The sequence below is a fragment of the Apium graveolens genome, chromosome 2 (assembly GCF_009905375.1).
Source record: "Apium graveolens cultivar Ventura chromosome 2, ASM990537v1, whole genome shotgun sequence".
In the NCBI taxonomy this organism is placed as follows: domain Eukaryota; kingdom Viridiplantae; phylum Streptophyta; class Magnoliopsida; order Apiales; family Apiaceae; genus Apium; species Apium graveolens.
The window spans coordinates 253211421-253233023 of NC_133648.1; the positions used below are offsets into that span (position 1 = coordinate 253211421).

Here is a 21603-nt window from a genome sequence, read left to right on the forward strand (position 1 = left end):
CCCATAAAGTAAGGCCCAACTTGAGAAAAGCCCACCATGGGGAAGTTTCAGGGATATTCTAGAAGCAGGAATGGAAACTGAAAGGTCAAAAATTGACCAGAATTTTGAAGAAATAGTTCGATTAGAATCCTGATCGACAAAAGGTAGCAATCTTGATCGATATTTCATTTGATTAAAAGGGTAAAAAGCCACTTAGTTCGATCAGAGTCCCGATCGATAAAGGGAAGAATCTTGATCGATATTTCATTCGATTATAAGGGTAAAAAGCTACTTAGTTCGATTAGAGTCCTGATCGACAAAGGATAAGATCCTAATCAAATTTTCATTCAAACAAAAAGGAATAAGCTTGTTTAATTCGATTAGAATCCTGATCGATTTCGATCAGGATTCCAGGCCTACCTCACCTTAGACCTCACTGTCAAAAATACACTTAGTTCGATCAGGATCCTGATCAATTTCGATCAGGAATCCTGGTTGATTTTGGAACAAATCCTGGTCGAAATTCCATCGACCAGAGAGACCGAATGACAGCTAGTTCGATCAGGATCCTGATCGATTTCGATCAGGATCCTGATCGATTTCGATCAGAATGCTGGTCGATTTTGGCACAACTCCTGATCAAAATTCTATGGACTAGAGGGGCAGAATTGCAGTTAATTCGATCAGAATCCTGATCGATTTCGATCAGGAATCCTGATCGATTTGAAACATTTCCTCATCGATTTAACACAACTCATGATCAATTTAGAGCCGGGAATTGAGAATAAATCCAGAAAAAGGATAAATTCTGAAAATTAAGGAAAAATCCCGAATTAAGGGAAAAATTCCTGGAAATTAAGGTAATTCCTAAATAATGGGGGTTAAAGAAAATCATTGTAAATGTGTAGGTCGCTCCACACTTTACGCAAAAAAAAAATACCCTGTAAGGGAACAAATGAACTTAACTTCTACGAAATCTTTTGCGGTTTCCCAGGAGTTGGGGGGCAAATGATATGGGCCTAAATATAGCCTAGATAAATGATTAATGTCAAATTAATTAGGCTTGATATGATCCAGTAACGAAGCCCAGTTAACAAGCCCCAAAACCCTGAATATTAATTAATTTCGTAATTAATTAATAAGGGAGAAAAATAGCTATTAAGATGAGTCCTATTAGGGATATAAATCCTTGTAGATTGGCCTCCAAGGAACCTCATGGGATAAGGAATCAGCTTCCTACTTCCTAGGACTCCAAAGTCCATTTTAATTCAGAGACTTACCCACCAAGTCTCCTAACCCTAGTCCAATTCAAGGACTCCAAATGTCTATATAAGGGGTCTTACCCCCACTAATCAGAACTACGTTTTTTGATATGATCCATGGCAATCAGCAAGGTACGTAGGCATCTTGTTAAGGTAGATCGAGTCACGAAATATAAGAGCAGTCAAATCGAGCCTCGAGGCTCACGTTCCCTAGTAATAAATACATCAATTAATATACCCTAAGTTTTTATCCATAACAGTTACTTAGAAAATCATAGAATGATAACATATTCATAACTAGAGGGTTACTTAGCAAATCATAGAATGACAACATATTCATAACTAGAGGAGAAAGATGATCTCACTAGGATTATTGTAAAGACCTTAATAGCTTTTGTGTTCTTAGTAGTGATCACAACATTTCCACATCAATAACATACTAAAGCAAACACTACCACCTGGATATAAATATGGACATACTTCCAACCTTGTAACATACTTACCTGGATGGGGTCAATGAGCGATCGGGAAGGCTCATGGCCTAGATTAGTGACCTTCATTGCACTTAGGAGTGGCACTTATCTAAGATCTACCCCAGTGGTGGAGTCTACATCATAATTTGTGTTAGGGGTGGCTTGCGTTTGCGCAGCCCTACCCAAGTGGTGGAGTCTACATCATAATTTGTGTTAGGGGTGGCTTGCTTTTGCGCAGCCCTACCCAAGTGGTGGAATCTACATAATAATTTATGTTAGGGGTGGCTTGCGTTCACGCAGCCCCCGCCAATATAGTTTTGAAGTTTGTGTTAGCGTTAAATGTTATCCTGGTTTTGTCACTTACTCTCTTTAAATTGTTCTTCAAACTCCTTCATTCTATTCATTTATCTATCATGCCTTTTCCTTCTATTCATTTATCTATCATGCCTTACTAGAATGCATGATTATAAATTAAATTACCGTAATGTGTAAATCTCCATGAAAAAGACAGGATCAGATAAAAAGGTGAAAGCCTGGAAAGCAAGACTTGTTGTGAAAGGGAATACTCAGAAAGAAGGTATCGATTATGAGGAAACCTTTTCTCCAGTGGTCATGCTTAAGTCAATCCGTATTCTATTATCTTTAATAGCTCATCTCGATTATGAGATTTGGCAAATGGATATCAAGACAGCTTTCCTTAATGGAAGTCTTGAAGAAACCATCTATATGCAGCAACCAGAGTGATTCATGAAGGAAGGCCAAGAGCATCTTGTATGTAAGCTTAAGAAGTCTATTTATGGATTAAACAAGCTTCTAGTTATTGGAACATTTGTTTTGATCAGGCAGCCCAGTCGTATAGGTTTGATCAAAGTTTATGCGAAGCATGCATGTATAAGAGATGTGAGGGAAATACAGTGGTTTTTCTAGTGCTATATGTTGATGAAATTTTGCTCATTGGAAACAATACTAAGATGTTATCTTCAATAGAGGCATGGTTGTTCAAACAATTCAAAATGAAGGACTTAGGTGAAGCGGCATACATCCTTGGGATCAAAGTTATAAGGGATCGCAAGAAAAGGATGTTGGCTTTATCTCAGGAGCCCTACATAGATGACGTATTAGGTTGTTTTAACATGCAAGACTCCAAGAAGGGTAATTTACCTTTCAAATATGGAGTTTCTCTATCAAAGAGCCAGTTTCCTTCGACACCTAAGGAGATAGAGAACATGAAGGCAGTTCCTTATGCTTCAGCATGCGGAAGCCTAATGTATGCCATGTTATGTACGAGGCTTGATATCTGTTTTGTTGTGGGCATGGTTAGTAGATACCAGTCTAACCCAGGATAGGAACATTGGAGTGCAATAAAAAACAATACTCAAGTACCTGCGTAGGACTAAGGAGTATATGTTAGTTTACAGGTCCTCAGATTTGTTGTCTCTGGGATATACCGATTCAGATTTCCAGACAGATAGGGATAAGAGAAAGGATGTGTTTTTACCGTGGGGTGTATTAAGTGGCATTTATGTCAACTTGAAATGCTCTATAAAGGCTTGAATTGACATTTTGTACTCAAGTTATTTGTGTTTTTGATGTGTTTTGTAGTGTTTTTGCATTTCAGGCTTATATCAGGGATTCGGGTGATTTGGCATTATTTTGATGCTAAATTGGTGTTAGGATGGTGTCTTGCATAAAATCTCGTGGATCACCAACTCAAACCAGCCAAGAAAATAAGAAAAAAGAAGATTTTCCAGAAGGTCAGCGCGCCCGCGCTGTAGTAGTGCGCGGCCGTGCCAGGATGCAGATTGGCAGCGCGCCCGCGCTGGTGAAGCACGCGGCCGCAACAGGTCGGGATCACAGAATCCTAATTCTAGTCTAATTTTTTTCATCTAGACTTCTAATCTGGATGAGCTGCTATATAAACATAACTTATGATCTTTTTCTATAACGAGACATACTAGAGCTTAAGAAGAAGGCGTAAGAAGACTGTATAACAACCAAGGCGAAGAGGATATAGTTTATTCTTATGATTCTTTGTTTTAAGTTGTAATCTTGGATGCTAGTTTTCTTAGTTGTGAACCTATACTCATGTGTAACGTACTTGGTTTTATTATTTATTCAGTATAAAGACTACGTTTGTTATACCATGCTTTCATCGGAACCCACATTGATGATGAGTCTGATTATGGGCTAATCATTATCGTGGGGTTCTAGCGGATTTACTTATGGATTTTTTAGTTAATTTGTTTCGGTACCTTAGTGTGTGGTGATTGTATGATATCCTAGTATTATTTGTGTTTATTCATCTTATGAGCGTCGCAAACTTATAAGATAGCGTGTTAATTTCTAATGAAGCGAAAGTGAATTTAGAGGTTTAGAACTTGCCATGCTAGCATAGGTTCATGTATTTGATATGCATGATTCTTAGGTAATTTTAACCATCTTACTTGCGCTATATAATCATTATTGATAAGTTGTGCATTAAGTCGTTATGTTGTCAAATTCTATAGACATATAGGGTACGTTTATTCAGTATAAAGACTACGTTTGTTATACCATGCTTTCATCGGAACCCACATTGATGATGAGTCTGATTATGGGCTAATCATTATCGTGGGGTTCTAGCGGATTTACTTATGGATTTCTTTAGTTAATTTGTTTCGGTACCTTAGTGTGTGGTGATTGTATGATATCCTAGTATTGTTTGTGTTTATTCGTCTTATGAGCGTCGTGAACTTATAAGATAGCGTGTTAATTTCTAATGAAGCGAAAGTGAATTTAGAGGTTTAGAACTTGCCATGCTAGCATAGGTTCATGTATTTGATATGCATGATTCTTAGGTAATTTTAACCATCTTACTTGCGCTATATAATCATGATTGATAAGTTGTGCATTAAACCGTTATGTTGTCAAATTCTATAGACATATAGGGTCTCAATATAATTGGTGTCTATTCAACTTCTATCTCTTTTGTGGATGTCTGGTAGTATGGTATTCGTACAACGAAAGTTGGCGTTTATCAGTTTCGTGTTATCTGATTAGTGTCGTCACCATTACATGCTAATGTTAAGAAAAAAAAAGGCTATTGAATGAAGTAGTAATGAAGTTAAAATCCCATGTTTGTGTCATATTGTTAATCAATCCTTTTTAATCTCCTAGATAATGTTCTTTAGTATAATCTCTTAGTTAATCGTAGTTATAAACAATCTTAATTTGTTAATCATCTTAGCATTGGATAATAACCATACCATTGTTGCATAAGTGCATTGATTAAAATTAACCTAAACCAGTCTCTGTGGGAATGAACTAGAAATAATTCTATATTACTTGCGATCGCGATTACTTGCGTGAATATTAGCGCGTGTTTTTGTCCTAACAAGTTTTTGGCGCCGCTAACGGAGACCCGATGTTAATTTTTAGTTTTTGTCTTTGTCATCAGTGGTCGTTAAAGTTAATTGACTCGAACATTGTTAGTTACTTATTTCTTTGTCGTGTTTCAGGTACTCTAGCGAGCGTGTATGCATACGCGTTCTCGGTCTCGTAAGAGAACACTGAATCAAGCTGAGGAAGAAGTTGTAGTAGCTAAAGAAGTTTTTGAAGAATTTCTTGTCAAGGAGAAAGTTGAAGAAATTGCTCTTATTGCAATGGGAGAACCAGAAGCGAATACGAAGGCTTTGATTGATTACTCTCAACCAAAGATCAATGATACTCAGTCTAGCATTGTCCGACCAACCATCTCGGCTAATACCTTTGAGATCAAGTCGAGCACGATTCAGATGATACAAAACTTAGTTAGTTTGGGGGTTCTCCGACAGAAGACCCTAACATGCACATCAGAGATTTCATCGAGATCTGCGACACTTTCAAGTTCAATGGAGTTTCTGAAGATGCTATTAAGTTGAAGCTTTTCCCATTCTCCCTGCGGGATAAAGCTAGGTGCTGGTTACATTCTCTACCACCAGGGTCTATCACCAAATAGGAGGATCTTGCTCAAAATTTCCTAACTAAATTTTTTTCCTATGGTGAAGACTGCTGCAATCAGAAACGCACTTACTAAATTTTCTCAGCAATCTGAAGAATCTTTATGTGAGGCTTGGGATCGCTATAAGGAGATGCTTAGGAAGTGCCCACATCATGGGATGCCTAACTGGATGATCATTAACTGCTTCTATAATGGGTTGGGTGCTATTTCTAGACCCATACTTGATGCAGCATCAGGAGGAGTCTTATGGGCTAAAAGCTATGATGAAGCTTATGAATTGATTGAACTGATGGCTGCTAATGAATACAAGAATCTTACTCAGAGACTACCTCAGGGCAAGGTAGCAGGAATTCTGGAGTTAGATATAACTACTGTTATAGCTGTTCAGCTTAAGGCTTTGACGATGAAGGTGGATTCTTTGTCTAATTATGGATTTAATCAGATCACTAGTGTCTGTGAGCTTTGTGCTGGTGCCCATGAGACGGAGCAGTGTGCTATTTCTAGTGAATCAGCTTAGTTCGTGAGCAACTTTCAGAGGTCTCAACAGCCAGTTCTGGCCACTTATCATCCCAATAACCGTAATCATCCTAACTTTAGCGGAAGTAATACTCAGAATGCGGTTCAACAGCCTTATCAGCAATATGCACCAAATCAATACAACCCTCCTGATTTTCAGCAACCGGGATATGCACCAAGACAACAACTCCAGCTGCACCAGTCTAATGAAAAATCTGAATTGGAGGAGTTGAGGCTCATGTGCAAGATCCAAGAGATTTCTATCAAGACCTTGGAGAATCAAATTGGGCAAATTGCCAATGCCTTGCTGAATCGTCAACTTGGTACACTCCCTAGTGACACTGAAGTACCAGGAAAGCGGGAAGCTAAGGAGCAGGTAAAGGCAATTACATTGAGGTCTGGGAAGGTTGCAAATCCCAAAAAATCTTAAATTTCGGAAGAAGAAGCTGTGGCTGAAGAAGAAGTGCAGAAGGAAGTAGAAGTGGAACCAAGGAAGACTACTGTGGAACACACTCCTCCTGAGGGTAATACGGGGGAGAAAAAGATCTATCCTCCACCTCCTTTTCCGAAGAGGCTACAGAAGAAAAAGATGGATAAGCAGTTTGAGAAGTTTCTGGAGGTGTTCAAGAAACTTCATATCAACATACCTTTCGCTGAAGCTCTTGAACAAATTCCTAGTTATGTGAAGTTTATGAAAGGTATTCTCTCTCAAAAAGTGAAGCTTGATGACTTAGAGATAGTTGCTCTCGCGGAGGAATGCAGTGATGTGGTACAACAGAAGTTGCCTCCGAAGCTTAAAGATGCTGGAAGCTTCACTATTCCATGTACCATTGGAAAAATGTCATTTGACAAATGCTTATGTGACTTGAAAGCTAGCATCAATCTGATGCCCTTGTCAATCTTCAAGAAGTTGGACTTCCCTGATCCAAAGCCTACTTATATGACCTTGCAGTTGGCCGATTGTTCTATTACATATCCACGAGGCATTGTGGAGGATGTCATGGTCAAGGTTAATAAACTCATATTTCCTGTTGATTTTGTAATTCTTGATTTTGAGGAAGATAAGAAGATTCCCATAATCTTGGGAAGACCATTTTTGGCTACTGGCCGAACCTTGATTGATGTGCAGAAGAGTGAGCTTACTATGCGAGTGCTGGATCAGGATGTAACGTTCAATATTTTTAATGCCATGAAATTCCTGACTGAAAATGAGGATTGATTAAAAGTGAAGTTGGTCGATTCTATGGTTACTTCAGAACTTGATCATATGCTAAGGTCTAATGCCTTAAAAAAGGCTTTGTTGGGGAATTCAGTTAGTGAAGATGACGAAGGTAAATGCTTCTCCCTGGAAGTGAAGGCTAGATATGCCTTTTGAATCTCTTGGAATGGTGGAGCTAAACAAATCTCCAAAGCGCCTCAAGTAATCTATTGAGGAAGCTCATACACTTGAGCTTAAACCATTGCCTGAACACTTAAGGTATACTTTTTTAGGTGATGTATCTACTTTTCCTGTTATTATTGCATCTAACCTTTCAGGTAGTGATGAGGAAAAACTCTGAAGAATTCTGAGAGAGTTCAAATCGATAATTGGATGGACTATAGCTGATATCAAGGGAATCATCCCTTCGTATTACATGCGTAAAATTCTGTTAGAGGAAGGTAGCAAGCCTACTGTTGAGCAATAGAGAAGGCTTAATCTGATCATGAAAGATATTGTGAAGAAAGAAATCCTCAAATGGCTAGATGCAGGGATCATCTATCCCATTTCTGACAGTTCTTGGGTGAGCCCAGTTCAGTGTGTGCCGAAGAAAGGAGGTATCACAGTTGTTGCTAATGAGAAGAATGAGCTCATTCCTACTCGAACAGTCACGGGGTGGAGAGTTTGCATGGAATACAGGAAGCTAAACAAGGCCATGAGAAAGGATCAGTTCCCTCTTCCTTTTATTGATCAGATGCTTGACAGATTGGCTGGGCATGAGTACTATTGTCTTCTAGATGGCTATTTGGGTTATAATCAGATTTGCATTGCTCTAGAGGATCAGTGAAAGACTACTTTCACTTGTCCGTTTGGAACTTTTGCCTTCAGAAGAGTTTCTTCTGGGTTGTGTGGTGCACCTGCCATATTTCAGAGAGGCATGATGGCTATATTCTCTGACATGATTGGTCAGAATATGGAGGTGTTCATGGACGATTTCTCCGTGTTTGGTGATTCTTTTAACGAATGCTTGCAGAATCTTGGCACCGTTCTTAAAAGGTGTGTTGAGACCAATCTGGTTCTCAACTAGGAGAAATGTCATTTTAAGGTGCGACAGGGCATTATTCTTGGGCACAATGTCTCTAGGTCTTGAGGTGGAAAAAGCCAAGGTGGGGGCTATCGAAAACCTTCCTCCACCAATTTCTGTTAAGTGAGTTCGCAGCTTTCTTGCTCATACGGGTTTCTATCGGCGGTTCATCAAAGACTTCTCAAAAATTTCTAAACCTTTGTGTAATCTTCTAGAGAAAAATGTCCCGTTCAAGTTTGATGACGAGTGCCTAGCTGCTTTTGAGTTCTTGATGAACAGTTTAATCACGACACATGTCATAACTACACCAAATTGGTATGAACCTTTTGAGATGATGTGTGATGCAAGTGACTATGCACTTGAAGCAGTTCTCGGGCAGAGAAAGAACAACATATTTCATGTGGTATACTATTCTAGTAAGACCCTCAATGGTGCTCAACTGAATTATAGTACTACTGAGAAAGAACTCTTAGTCATCGTCTACGGTTTTGAGAAGTTTTGATCTTATTTGCTTGGGACGAAGGTGACAGTTTTTATTGATCATGCTATTATTCGATATCTCGTCTCGAAGAAGGACTCGAAGCCTAGATTGATTCGATGGGTTCTTTTACTTCAGGAATTTGAATTAAAGATCAAGGACAAAAAAAGGTACTGAGAATCAAGTCGATGATCATCTCTCTTGTTTGGAAGATCTAAGAGCAACTTCACATGATAAGATATTGATAAATGAGTCTTTTACCGATGAACATCTATTTGGGGTGCAAGAAGAAGAACTGTGGTTCACAGATATTGTGAACTACCTAGTGAGTAATATTATGCCTCCAGATTTATCTTATGCTCAAAGGAAGAAGTTTCTTCATGAGGTGAAGTGGTACATGTGGGATGAGCCATTCTTGTTTAGGCAAGAAGCTGACCAAATCATCAGGAGATGTATTCCGTACAGCGAAATGGGGGGGGGGGGAGGGTCTTGCGAGATTGCCATTCAACTGCATATGGAGGCCACTATGGTGGAGAAAAGACAGCTGCTCGTATTCTTCTAGCGGGATTTTTCTGGCCTATATTGTTTAAGTATGCACATCAAGTTTTGAAGTGTGTGCCAGCGTGTGGGTAATATGTCTAAGAGGGATGAGATGTCTCTTAATGTGCTTCTCGAGGTTGAAGTCTTCGATGTTTGGGAAATTGACTTCATGGGGCCATTTGTCTCGTCTTGCAATAATCAGTATATCTTGTTGGCAGTTGATTATGTCTCGAAATGGGTTGAAGTCAAGGCTTTGCCGATAAATGATGCGAAGGTAGTGCTTAATTTTCTTCATAAGCAGATATTCACAAGATTTGGGACTCCAAGAGTCATAATCAGTGACGAGGGATCGCATTTCTGCAATCGCAAGTTCACTGCTATAATGCAAAGGTATAATGTGAATTATCACATCGCTATAGCCTATCATCCTCAGACAAATGGTCAAGCTGAGGTATCTAATAGAGAGATCAAGCATATTTTAGAGAAAGTTGTGTGTCCATCATGGAAGGATTGGTCTTTGAAGCTGGATGAAGCTGTTTGGGAATATATAACAGTATACAAGACTCCACTTGGCATGTCGCTGTTTCAGTTGGTTTATGATAAGGGATGTCATTTGCCTGTGGAGCTCGAGCATAAAGCTTATTGGTCTTTGAAGAAGTTAAACCTTGATTTGGATGCAGCTGGTAAGAAAATAATGCTTTAATTGAATGAATTCGATGAGTTTCAGCTTCAATCGTATGAGAACAACAAAATGTATATGGAAAAAGTCAAGAGATGGCACGATAGGGGTCTAGTGCTCAAATCATTTGTGTCGGGGTAAAAGTTCTATTATTCAACTCTCGTCTTCGTCTTTTTCCTGGAAAGTTGAAGTCAAGGTGGGTAGGGCCGTTTATTATCAAAACTGTGTTTCCACATGGAGTGATGGAGATTTTTGAGAATGATCCAGGCCAAGCGTTCAAAGTGAATGGATAGATGTTGAAGCATTACTATGGGAATACGGAAAACCGTGAGGTGGTCAGTGCCGTTTTATTATCTACTTGATCTCGAGTTTCTACGTCAAGCTAACGACGTAAACTAAGCGCTTCTTGGGAGGCAACCCAAGTTTGTTGTACATTAGTAGATAGAAGAAGAAGAAAGCAAGGAGAAAAACACAAAAAAATCAGAAAAAGAAAAAAATTCAAGTTCAACTACAGAAGCATGGCTCCCCCGTGCTGAAAAGTCAGTAACTGTGCGCGCCCACGCTGGCATGCGGGGTGGACACGCTGGAATTCCAGAACATGGCGTGCCTGCGCTCCCAGGCGGGGCGACCGCGCTGAGTCCCTGTAGTCGAAAAAAATGAAGTCAGGAGAATAAACAGAAAATCAGAGACTTCATTACAATATCAATTCAAATCCGAATTTTACTCTCCCCATCCCATATTTCCCTCTCCAAAATAATATCCATCACCCCATTATTCCTATTATTCCCATAATCAATTCCCACTTCTTTCCATAACTAATTCTCTCCAAATTCCTATATATACACACACTTATACACAAACTTCTCCATAACTTTTCAAATTCTCAACCACAATTCTATCTTATACACATATCTGTTATTCTCTCTTATTCAATCTCAATGGCACCCAAAAGACAACGAACCCAAGTTAGCAGCAGCACCACTGATTCTTCGAGTGTGGGTGGTGTGAGGCCCAGGTTTTCAACTTCGGAGGCTGAGGCGGAGTATACGAGGCTGCTTTCAAAGCCTATAGCAAAGGAGCTAGGTTTTCTGCCATCAAGGAGGGATGGTAATTTTTTGGAAATAATTGTGGAGATGGGGTGGATAGCTTTTTGTGAGGCGTCAGCTGCGGTGCCTATGAGTGGTTCATGAGTTCTACGCGAATGCAAAGGATGGGAATAATTGTTTCGCTGTGGTGAGGGGATTGATGGTGGACTATAGTGTTGAGGTGATTCAGAGGATGATTGAGCAGCCCGAGAGGAGGCCAGAATAGGAAAATTGGAATGAGAAGACGGGGGATGATTTTAATTTGGATTTGATCGCTTCGACCCTGTGTGTGCCTGAGACTCACTGGAAGTTCAAGAAGGGCACGAACGAGTATGCCACTTTCCCTTCCTCGTGCATGAACAGGTTTGCAAGTGCATGGAATTCTTTTATTTTTGCTAACATCATGCCATCTTCTCACGTGCATGATGTTATTGTGAAGCATGCACGGTTGTTGTGGGGATTCTTCAGGGAGACTAAGTGGACCTTGGGATGGTGATTGATCAGGGGATTTTAAGATTTTTGTGAGGGAGTACTACGGGTTCTATACCCTATGCGTCCATTGTGACGAAGCTGTGTGTGGTGGTTGGAGTTCATTGGCCCGTACACAAGCAGCTACAGCTTCTGAGTGCCACGATTGATAGTTCGACGTTGCAGACTATGCAGGAGTGGTACAACGGTAAGCCCGATCATAAGGGACTTGGTTATTCTTATGACCATCTGTCAGATGGAAGGCCAGCCCCTCAGGAATATGCTGGTGGCATGACCCAGGCGAGCAAAGCACCTTGGAGAGCTGAGTTAGGTGAGGCCGGTCCTTCGGGTTCGCAGCGATAGCAACAACAGGAGAAAGCACAGGGCGGTGCTGGTATGAGTTCAGCGCAGTATAGGCACTTGATGAGGAGGATGAATGTGATGCATGACATCCATAGTCACTTTGCATATGACCTTACCCCGATGTTGGGGACTATATTCAGAGCCACGGTTGTTGACATCCAGTGGCAAGTATTCGGTAAGGAATCTGTGTACCCGCCTCCAGACACTCCTCACACACCACCCGTTGAGGGTGATGATTGATAAGTGGATTTTATATCCACTTGGAACGCTTTATTATAAGCTTAAATTGGTGTTTTGGACTTAAGTTGTTGATATTTTGATGTGTTTTTGTGTTATTGCATTTCAGGTATCAGTTAAATGAAGAAAAGAGCTTTTAAAGGAAATATGATAAAATGTGATCAGAATTTAAATCCTAGGCCATTTTCAAGTTGTAGATAATCTCGTTAGCTTCGAGTGGGCAGTTGAATCGCTTAATTCTGACGAGTAGAACTCAAGTTATGGCCAAAACAAGATTCATCAGAATTTTTTCCAGACAGACTCCAGGAGCCCGCCTGGGATGTGGGGCGGCCGCTTGGGAGCTGAGGCGCCCGCCCGGAGAGCTGAGGCGGCCTCCTGAGGCGCGGCTGGTCGCTAATTTCACTGAAAAAGCCTTTTTGAGTGGAATTTGACGATTTTAAAGGTCCAGGTCCACTAGGGGCGTATATATACTTAAAAAAGGGTTTTCATCATTCGAGAAGATTGGGATACCAAGGAAAAGACCTATAAGCACAGAAAAACTCCGAAAAAAGAAGATCTTATTTTCAACTTGTGATTTTTTGAATTAGTTGTAACTTTGGATGCTCATTTTCGTTCTTGTTGAACCTAGATCTCGTTTATTCGTACTTTAATTATTATTCAGTTTATTAAGACCTTGTTTTATACCATGTTTTCATTGGAACCCATGGTGACGATGAGTTCAATTATGGGCTAATCATTATCATGGGGTTCTAGCAGATTTACTTATGGATTTCAATAATTAATTTGTTTTGATATCTTGGAGTGTGGTGATTGATTGATATCCTAGTATTGGTTGTGCTTATTCGTCTTATGTGTGTAGCTAACATATAAGATAGCGTGTTAATCTATATTGAAGCGACAGTGAATATAGAGGTTTAGAACTTGCCATGCTAGCATAGGTTCACGTATTGTATACATGATTAGTGGGTAACTCTAACCGTTTTACTTGCCCTATGTAATCAAGATAGATAACTTGTGCTTAAACCGTTATGTTGTCAAATTCTATAGACATATAGGGTCTCAATATAATTGGTGTATATTCAGCTTCTATCTCTTTTGTGGATGTCTGGTAGAATGGTACTCGTGCAACGAAAGTTGACGTTTATCAGTTTCGTGTTATCTGATTAGTGTCATCACCATCACATGCTAAGGTTAAGAACGAAAAGGCTATTGAATGAAGTAGTATTGAAGTTAGGATCGCATGTTTGTCATATAGAGTAATTTGACCTCAATTCTCTTAGTTAATATTATTTAGTATAATCTCTTAGTTTAATCAAAACCCAATTTGTTATTTGTCTTAGCATTGAGCGATAACCATACATTGTGGCATAGGTGCATAAATTGAACTTAACCTAAACTAGTCTCTGTGGGAACGAATCTGATTTATATCTTATACTACTTGCGAACGCGTATACTTGCGTGAATATTAGCGCGTGTTTTCGCATAATAATGACCCTGATTCTGAGTAGGTATGCCTGATTTTTTACTATTACCTTCACTGAGGACAATGAATATTTTAAGTTTGGGGGTAGTACTTAAGGATTGTATGTTATGTGTGAGTCGCGTATAGTTTGCATATTCATGATAGTTTAGTTCATAAAGTTTCATATTTTCCATGTAGTAGTTTTTTTTATTTGTGTTATAGTTTGTTGCATATAGTTTCATGTATATGTATTATAACATGATCCCTTAGATGATTTTTCCGATTGATTTGTGATATTGATGCTAGTGTGGTGATGTCGTGTTTAGTGATGTTGATTCTTATCGAGTTGATTTTTTATGCTAGAGACAATTATAATTTCACTAAGTCTTATAGGTTGCTTGAGGGCTAGATCATGGTCATGGTTTGTTTGTTTGTCGAGGTTTAATCATATATTTATATTTAGAATTTAGGATATTCTCTTAATGATAAAATGATATGGATATTTAAAAATTGGAGTAAAAATTTAGATTTCATTGCTAGTTGTTGTGGCTAGGCGTCAAATGGCTAGTAGCTGGCTCATTTTATATGAGTAGTCTAGGGTTGAGCGAGATGGAGTGAAATGCACTCATTCAGAAGTCATGAAATTATGAAAAAAAGAGGAAAAAAAGAAAATAAAGAGAAAAAATATATGTGTTTATGCATAATTGATCACAAGTGGGCTCTTTAATACTCTTTTATTAAGTTCTTATGGGACTTTGTGCCTAGTGACCTAAGGCTTTTATAGTCTGGGATCCACTAACCTAACGCTCGCTACATGGGTATTATTGTATAAGTCTTTTGTGGACCTCACTCATTGCACGGTCAAATAAACATATTTGTGTTGTTTATGTGTTGTGAATAAAAGCATGAATCCATATAACCTCACTCATTTTGAGTTTAGCTTTTATTCTATTTATAACCTTGTGATTGCCTTGATGAGTAATGAGTCATGATTATTGATCTAGTTGTGATAGTATATCTGTAAGCATCTGCACACACGCATGTTTCTGGCTTCTAAATTAATTTGTGGGATTTGATTGATCTTTGTGCGAATAACTGTATTTGATGAGATATTGCTTGTCGGTTGGTTAAGTTATTCTAAGGGTATCGTTGCATTCATATAGTTTGCATTCATGCATTTTTTATTTTTTGTTCTTTGAGTCTGTTTATGCTTGAGGACAAGCATCGGTTCAAGTTTGGGGGTGTGTTAAGTGGCATTTATGTCCACTTGGAATTCTCTATAAAGGCTTGAATTGACGTTTTGTACTCAAGTTATTTATGTTTTTGGTGTGTTTTGTAGTGTTTTTGCATTTCAGGCTTATATCAGGGATTCAGGTGATTTGGCATTGTTTTGATGCTAAATTGGTGTTAGGATGGTGTCTTGAATAAAAGCTCGTGGATCGCCAACTCAAACCAGCCAAGAAAATAAGAAAAAAAAGATTTTCCAGAAGGTCAGTGCGCCCGCGCTAGGTCGGGATCACAGAATCCTGATTCTACTCTAATTTTGATCAGTTGGACTTCTAATCTGCATGGACTACTATATAAACATAACTTATGATCGTTTTTCATAACAAGACGTACCGGAGCTTAAGGAGAAGGAATAAGAAGACCGTATAGCACAATTTAACCAAGGCGAAGATGATCTAGTTTATTCTTGTGATTCTTTGTTTTAAGTTGTAATCTTGGATGCTAGTTTTTTTAGTTGTGAACCTAACTCTTGTCTAACATACTTGGTTTTATTATTTATTTAGTATAAAGACTATATTTGTTATACCATGCTTTCATCGGAACCCACGTTGATGATGAGTCCGATTATGGGCTAATCATTATCGTGGGGTTCTAGCGGATTTACTTATGGATTTCTTTAGTTAATTTGTTTCGATACCTTAGTGTGTGGTGATTGTATGATATCCTAGTATTGGTTGTGCTTATTCGTCTTATGAGCGTCGCGAACTTATAAGATAGTGTGTTAATTTTTTAATGAAGCGAAAGTGAATTTAGAGGTTTAGAACTTACCATGCTAGCATAGGTTCATGTATTTGATATGCATGATTCGTAGGTAAGTTTAACCATCTTACTTGCCCTATGTGATCATGATAGATAACTTGTGCATTAAACCGTTATGTTGTCAAATTCTATAGACATATAGGGTCTCAATATAATTGGTGTCTATTCAGCTTCTATCTCTTTTGTGGATGTCTGGTAGTATGGTATTCGTACAATGAAAGTTGGCGTTTATTAGTTTTGTATTATCTGATTAGTGTCATCACCATTACATGCTAAGGTTAAGAAAAAAAAGGCTATTGAATGAAGTAGTAATGAAGTTAGAATCCCATGTTTGTGTGATATAGTTAATCAATCCTTTTTAATCTCTTAGTTAATGTTCTTTAGTATAATCCCTTAGTTAATCGTAGTTATAAACAATCTCAATTTGCTAATCGTCTTAGCATTGGATGACAACCATACCATTGTTGCATAAGTGCATTGATTAAAATTAACCTACACCAGTCTTTGTGGGAATGAACTAGAAATAATTCTATATTACTTGCGATCGTGTATACTTGTGTGAATATTAGCGCGTGTTTTCGTCCTAACAAGGTGGAGACGTAATATGGAGGAGTGTAAAGCAGAAATTCATTGCAGACTCAACCTTGGAAGCCGAGTATGTGGCAGTCAGTGAGGCAGCCAAAGAGGCTATATGGTTTCAAAACTTCCTGCTGGATTTGGATGTAGTTCCTCATTTGCCATGACAAATCACGATTTATTGTGATAATACTGGTGTAGTGGCGAATTCCAAGGAGCCACAGGCCCATAAGGAAGTGAAACACATAGAGAGTAAGTATCACCTCATACGTCAGTTCGTTAAGCGAGGAGATATTATTGTGGCTGATATAGCGTTAAAAGATAACCGGGCAGATCCTTTCATGAAGAGCTTACCAGCTAAGGCTTTTCGGGAGCACGTGGAAGCGATATAAGTCACACACTTGGTCATATAGTTATACGTGGAAGCGATATGAGTCAGAAATTTGGTCACATACTTATATAGTTAGTGTTGGATTGATTGTAATAAACACTGATATACTCAAAGAATAGCTTAAGTATAAGTGGGAGATTGTTGGAGTATATACCAAACTATTCGTTTGAAGTATATACTAATCTTTTGAGAATCTTGAATGCATGTTTTCACAATGTCGGTATATTATATATTATAGACAATCTAGTATCAAATGGGATAATAGAAGATTAGATTGTCAGACTCCTTATATAATATAGTAAATGGTTCACAGTCTAAGTGGTGTTAGACAAACTACTGGAACGAATGAAGTATTATTTGGAAATAGTTTATCTTGACTATTGAATACTACCTCCATCCCACACGGTTGTATACGTGTACTGTTTGCACGCTTTTCGAGGCTTCTATAAAGTATAGTTTCGTAATATTTTTTAAAATTTCTTTTTTTGAATAAAAGTTTAAACATAAAATTTTTATTTAGAATTTTTTTTAAAAAAATATTAAGGAGTTATGTTTTAAAGAAGCGTTGAAAAGTGTGACAAAAAGTAATGTATAGAATTCAATGGGACAGAGGGAGTAATACTTCTGCTGTCACACCCCCAACTTAAATAGCGAAATAAATATAGCTATTACATCTTTTTAATGAAGAATACACAACCAAAATCCAAGATCTTACAGTTTAGGGTTTGGAACAGCCCAACACTACCAACTATTACATCTGATTACAACTACCGAGTCCTCACACAACTATTATTACTTATTCTACCTGAGCTCGAACATAAGCATCAGCATCACAGGTCTTACGGGCAGTCTGCTTGAATCTAACCATGGCTGTTAGCTGTAATATCAGGGTAAAGCAAGAAGTGAGCCAAAAGCTCAACAAGTGCTAACAATACAACGCAAAGCATAAATTGAGATATACCTTTAGGAACGACAATGGAATGACATAATCAATGATAATCGAGAGATAAAACTTATGTGAGTTGGCATCATTTTGCTTGCATCAAAACAAATTTTAAAACCATTCTTAATCAAAATCATTTTATGACGCTACGGATTACAGCCGGTGATCAGCCGCGAAGTAATCCCGAACCTCGCTGGGTTCTAAAACATTATTGGGAATCCCTAGGCAACTTTTAAGCCTAATATAAGTGTGGAAAGGACTCGCGTCTCAGTCCAGATCCACCATTCAAGAAAACATTTGTCCCCCTTTGGGACTGAAAAATCCACCTTTTATTCATTTTGAAAACTGATGCCGATTTATGACAAAATCTCTTTCGACTGTAATCATTTTTATCAAGGGATTATAGATCAACTTGAAACACTGGAAATATGACACTAAATCTCAGGGCCATGATCCACTAGACTTTACTATATTAGGGTAATTGAGAGGTTTCCATAAACAAGAACTTTGACAAGGAAATTAAGCAAGGCTATTGGATAATATGAAAGAGTAATGCCAAACTAAGCTTAAAGCAATGGTTGTAGACAAGGTATAGGTATTAGAACATCAAGAAGGTAAGCATCACTGGTTCCAATAGGATAGAGGTGCTAAAATATAAAGGAAGTGATCATCAGCTCAAGATATAACAGGGTATCAAGCTTTAGGGTAAGGATAGGGTTATCAAACAATCATGAATGTATTTAAGAAATGATTGGCTTTTAGGTATCAAGATAAAGTTTCTATCGAGGTTATTTCAAGAGTTGAATCAAAGCATCAGGGTGCAACATCAAGATTTCTCAGGGATCAATAGCATGATAATCAAAAGGATCAATAAGGTATTATAACACATCTCTATTTTATCATGGCATTAAACTATCATGAAAGACTTTTGAACTACTTGCAATACGTACTCGAGGGTTCATGGCATCTCTATGTAACTCAAAGATAAACAAAAGATACTCTTGATTTAAATATATCAAAATGACTCAGGATAATTGCATCGATATATATATGAACTGTTTACAGTAAATGCGAAGGTCAAGTTGAATCACTTGCCTTGAGATAGACTGGTCTGGTCTGACTGGTAGGAGCAACAACTGGAGCTTCACTCGACTTTTAAGGCAAGTTTTCCCTCGTCTCGAGATCCTACATAAATAATAATAATCCTCATTATAATATATTCTTTCCATCTTAACCTATTTACAACCCGAAATTAAACATGGATGGCACTTAGGCCTATACGCACTTAATTCATATCCAACATCTATATTGTCAAATGTACACATGTAGCCACATAATCACATATCGTATATTAATACCAGATAACATCATATACACCATAATGCCACACTAGGCTTGGATGATCTCGACTCACCACTTAAGTTACTTGGTCGCTAACTAAACGAAGTCTTCGAATTTGGGCTTCCTAACTCAATGTGCCTTTCCTAAATTATCCAAAACCTATTGACCCTCACTTGTGCCTTTTGTTCTACTGACCTTATACTATCTTACAACTATGGTGGTCGACCTTATACTCACTTCTAAATGTCCTAAAACTATGTGATAAGTGAAAGTGCTCACTGGTGCAAATTTCAGAATGGTAACTAAGGTTTCTTGAGTGCATTAGACACTCTTAAACTACAAGTTTTTCTTCAAAATTTTTACACAAGACTCTCCTGACCTAAGGGCATCTCACAAGCTTGATGTGGCTCAAAGGCCTGGCTTGGGCCTTCTTGGGCCTAAGCTAAAAGTCCAAGGTTCCCCTGTTTTTCTGGGCAGAAAATGCCCTGACTTGAATTAACTTGTGACACATGGTTCTAGCTCATATCCTATGAACTATGGTTGGAAAAACTTCTCTGACATACCCTCTAACTAAGGCCCAATTGGGCCTAATGAGGGCCTACCCATGACATGGCCAAATCTCCCTATTTCCAAGTTGCAACAAAACTGTCCCCTGCTGGACAGATTTTGTTATTCTACTTGTGCACCTAACCAAATGACATGCAAACCTCCAACCAACTCCTAAAACCTATTATATACTCCCCCTACTAACTTCTGGTGGCTTGGGCCTCAAAGTGCACATCAATGACATGGTCAAAACTCACTCTAAACCTCAGGGTACTAAACTGATTTTTCTGCAGAAACTATAACTCTCATTTTCCAAGGTTTTGACTTGACAAACCCAATTATCAACAACTAAATACTTAAACCAAGACCTATACTTGGTGTTCTACTGAACTAACTCCCTTTTTCTCAAAATACCCTTGGTGAGATCATCCTTACCTATGGTGCAACTATGGCAAAATAAAAGAGACTACTCTTTACAAATCGCAAACCTTTATGCTTTTGAAACAACAAGATATATATTTTTATAAAAGATAACCACAAATTATTACCATGCAACAAGAAGCATAAATCCATATTATCACATTATTCCTACTGATATTAAGGCTCACTAACAAAATCTTTTCCAAATGATCAAAATCTTACAACAAACTAAGAGAATTCCACATGCATGCATGCCTTCGGGCTTTTCAAACCAAAACAACCCATTTTCTACATATATTCCATCTTAAAATTGACATGCAAGCCTAGCATAAGGTATACCTAGATGATCACTTAGCATGCAAGGAGTTTTATCAAATTATCACCACAAAATTCAAGTCATTATCATATAAACATGCAAAAATTGATCAAAACAACAAGAATGATTTCAAGGACCATTCATTCGGCTCCCATATGGTCATGGCCGAATGAAATGGATGGAAATGGCCATTAAATCATCAAGATTTTCCTTCTCATGACTTGGCACTTATCCATTCATTGTAGTCCTCTCAAAAACAACCTTAAATCCATAAGAATCAAGATTGTATTTGATTTTCACTAAAACCTTTACATGCAACTTTAAAACTTAAACTTTTTACTCAAAACTCTTTGGAATATAAATGATCATGATATAGGAAGTAATATTTACTTGTATGGGAGGTGGAAACTTGAATGTGGAATGAAGAAAAGGGGAGGGGGTAGGGCTTCGGCAAAAAGCCGAGAGGAAAGGTGGGAGGAGGGAGAGGAGAGGGAGGAAAAATGTAGAAATGGTGGAGTGATCATCATGATTGTTTGGTTTTTATTTGCCCACAAGTGAGTGGATGTGAGAAATTACAAGAGTAACCCTCTAGCCAAAGTTAGGCAAGTTTGCATGCAAGGTCAAGGAGGTAATTTGGCTAGCAAATTGTGAGTTAGTGGGGTGGTTATTGACTCTTTAGCCCTTTGGTTAAATAGAAGAGAGTTTGCATGCAAGGTTATTCATGTAATTTGATAATTATTAAGCAACTAATTTCCAAAGATTTATTTTTATATAATAAAGTACAAGTTCAAAAATTATAAAATTTATACCATAAAATAACTTGGATTTTTAGAGACTTTATAAAATCATTTTCAAAATTTGTGTACAAAATGTCTTTTAAAAGAAAATTTTTCCAAAGCTTAGAATATTCCTTATAAATCAAAAATAAAGAAATTAAATAAATTCTTGCTTTGAAAAATCATATACTACCCAGAGCAAATTTAAAATGCAGAAATTTTCACTCACACAAACGTACAAGCATTGAATATATTTTTATTTAACTTAATATTATTCACAAATAATATTACATAAAATGCCGGTCGTAACATCCTCTCCCCCTTAAGGGATTCTGTCCCCAGAATCTAAGAGAACAGATGAGGATACCGGGAACGCATATCAGACTCTAACTCCCAAGTCGACTCTTCGACCTTAGGGTTCCTCCAAAGTACTTTCACTAACCTA

General features: G+C 38.0%; 2 non-coding genes across 2 annotated transcripts; one reads left to right on the forward strand and one right to left on the reverse strand.

Annotated features, from left to right (window-relative positions):
• Positions 1 to 1736: 1736 nt before the first annotated feature.
• LOC141710125 (U1 spliceosomal RNA) lies at positions 1737 to 1897 on the forward strand. The gene has a single exon (XR_012570662.1). It is a non-coding gene; the product is annotated as a U1 spliceosomal RNA (small nuclear RNA).
• A 3848-nt stretch (positions 1898 to 5745) lies between these two features.
• LOC141710116 (small nucleolar RNA R71) lies at positions 5746 to 5852 on the reverse strand. The gene has a single exon (XR_012570653.1). It is a non-coding gene; the product is annotated as a small nucleolar RNA R71 (small nucleolar RNA).
• Between the last annotated feature and the right edge of the window lie 15751 nt (positions 5853 to 21603).